The sequence below is a fragment of the Schistocerca cancellata genome, unplaced genomic scaffold (genome assembly GCF_023864275.1).
Source record: "Schistocerca cancellata isolate TAMUIC-IGC-003103 unplaced genomic scaffold, iqSchCanc2.1 HiC_scaffold_1066, whole genome shotgun sequence".
Taxonomy (NCBI): Eukaryota; Metazoa; Arthropoda; class Insecta; order Orthoptera; family Acrididae; genus Schistocerca; species Schistocerca cancellata.
This window is the reverse complement of record NW_026047066.1, coordinates 32,501-35,000: the sequence shown is the minus strand read 5'-3', so window position 1 is coordinate 35,000 and position 2,500 is coordinate 32,501. Positions and strand designations below refer to the sequence as shown.

At 56.2% G+C, this 2,500-nt stretch overlaps 1 non-coding gene across 1 annotated transcript in view; it reads right to left on the bottom strand.

The window, feature by feature from the left end:
* The window catches only part of LOC126151475 (small subunit ribosomal RNA), a 1,909-nt gene extending 1,555 nt beyond the window's left edge, over window positions 1-354 (bottom strand). Inside the window, exon 1 of the ribosomal RNA XR_007531983.1 lies at window positions 1-354. This exon is cut by the window's left edge and continues 1,555 nt beyond it. This is a non-coding gene — a ribosomal RNA (small subunit ribosomal RNA).
* Between the last annotated feature and the right edge of the window lie 2,146 nt (window positions 355-2,500).

The window sequence follows — 2,500 nt, the reverse complement described above, 5'->3', positions numbered from 1 at the left end:
CGCAGAACCTACCATCGACAGTTGATAAGGCAGACATTTGAAAGATGCGTCGCCGGTACGAGGACCGTGCGATCAGCCCAAAGTTATTCAGAGTCACCAAGGCAAACGGACCGGACGAGCCGACCGATTGGTTTTGATCTAATAAAAGCGTCCCTTCCATCTCTGGTCGGGACTCTGTTTGCATGTATTAGCTCTAGAATTACCACAGTTATCCAAGTAACGTGGGTACGATCTAAGGAACCATAACTGATTTAATGAGCCATTCGCGGTTTCACCTTAATGCGGCTTGTACTGAGACATGCATGGCTTAATCTTTGAGACAAGCATATGACTACTGGCAGGATCAACCAGGGAGCTGCGTCAACTAGAGCTGAGCAGCCGGCCGCCCGGGAGTGTGTCCCGGGGGCCCGCGCGAACACGCAAGCGTCCGCTCAATTATTCTGCAAACAGGAGGAGGCTGAGCTCCCCTGCACAATACACCTCGAAACCCTCTCAGGTCCCGGCGGCGCGCAGCGCCGTCCTAAGTACTTGGTCGGGTTCGAGAGAGGCGCAATCGCCCGGAGTTAGGCGAGTAGACGCTTTAGGTGCGACCACCCGTGCTCCCAACTGAGCTTGCCGCTGCCGACAGAGGCCCGGGAGCGTGCTGTCGTGGCATTGCCGGCGGGAGACAACACGCGCCACCTACGGTGACCGGCAGCTCCAACGCCAGCGCCACAGAAGGGCAAAGGCCCCACGTGGGTGCCGAAGCGAACTCTCCCAGCACAGCGCACGTGCCAACACGTCTGCACAACTGCGATACAAACCACCAGCGAGAACCGCTGGGGCGACCGAGCAGCAGACGGCGTCGCGGCGCCGAGTGCCGGGCGGCGGCGCATCCTCAACGCACACAGTCCTCAATCGGACCAGCACACTGCAGATGTCCACCGCGCTTCGCACCGGGCCGGCGAGGACCCACTTTGGCTGCACGGCGCCGCGCGCAGGGTGCCCCGGCGCGCAGCTGCGCCGCCTGCCGCGTCCGTCGGCCGGCGCGCCTGCCACTGGGCGCCCCCACCAGCCGGCTGTAGCGCGTGCGCCCACGCACCGCGCGGCCAGCACGCCGGGCGGCCCCCCCCTCACCGGCCGGGGACAGTCCCACCCACCCACAGCCGCGTATCGCTTCACACCCAGATCCACATTCACGTTCATTGGTGTGGTGGGTATCGCTGACACAACCGCGTCATAGCTGTACCGATCGTTGCCCTCACAGATGTACCTCCAGCAAGATCAACCGCACCACAACGGGTTACCAGTTGTTCATTTGCGTAACGTCACCAGTAAACGTACACGTCCACGTCCATCCCCGTTTGCAAAGTCAACTATTATTGCATGCCTGCCTGTCAGGTGTCAAGACACACTACATCCGCTCACATCCACGCAACAAAATGTGCCCGACTAGAGGGCACGTGGAAGGTGCCCCCGTACGTATGCGATGTCCATTGCGCGACGAACTGTCAACCGGCCTCTGTAGCATGTCGCAGATGTGGAACGCGGGACACCGTGCTATCACATTGTGTGAGAAGAGACTACTATGTCTGCATACACGCGCCACTACATGAACAGACGGCTCATGCTGATCGCCATCCACTGCGTCCATTACTCCCACACGTCTCTATGGCGTACCACACTGCAATACAGCTGTTATGGGGAGATGACACGTAGCTGTGTACACAACATTCTGAGCGGGTTGCGGTTGGACAACAATACATTAATGTAACGTGTCATATGCCATTTACAGAGCAGGTTAAGGCACAACGTGGGTTAGGTTAAGGCACAACGTGGGTTATGTTAAGGCACAACGTGGGTTATGTTAAGGCACAACGTGGGTTAGGTTAAGGCACAACGTGGGTTAGGTTAAGGCACAACGTGGGGTAGATTGCGGCACAACTTGGGGTAGATTGCGGCACAACTTGGGGTAGATTGCGGCACAACTTGGGGTAGATTGCGGCACAACTTGGGGTAGATTGCGGCACAACTTGGGGTAGATTGCGGCACAACTTGGGGTAGATTGCGGTACAACTTGGGGTAGATTGCGGTACAACTTGGGGTAGATTGCGGTACAACTTGGGGTAGATTGCGGTACAACTTGGGGTAGATTGCGGTACAACTTGGGGTAGATTGCGGTACAACTTGGGGTAGATTGCGGTACAACTTGGGGTAGATTGCGGTACAACTTGGGGTAGATTGCGGTACAACTTGGGGTAGATTGCGGTACAACTTGGGGTAGATTGCGGTACAACTTGGGGTAGATTGCGGTACAAATTGCATTACATTGCGGTGCAAATTGCGTTACATTGCGGTGCAAATTGCGTTAGGTTAAGGTGCAACACAGGTTAGGTTAAGGTGCAACACAGGTTAGGTTAAGGTGCAACACAGGTTAGGTTAAGGTGCAACAGAGGTTAGGTTAAGGCGACATAGGTTAGGTTAAGGTGCAAGATGGGTTAGGTTAAGGTGACATAGGTTA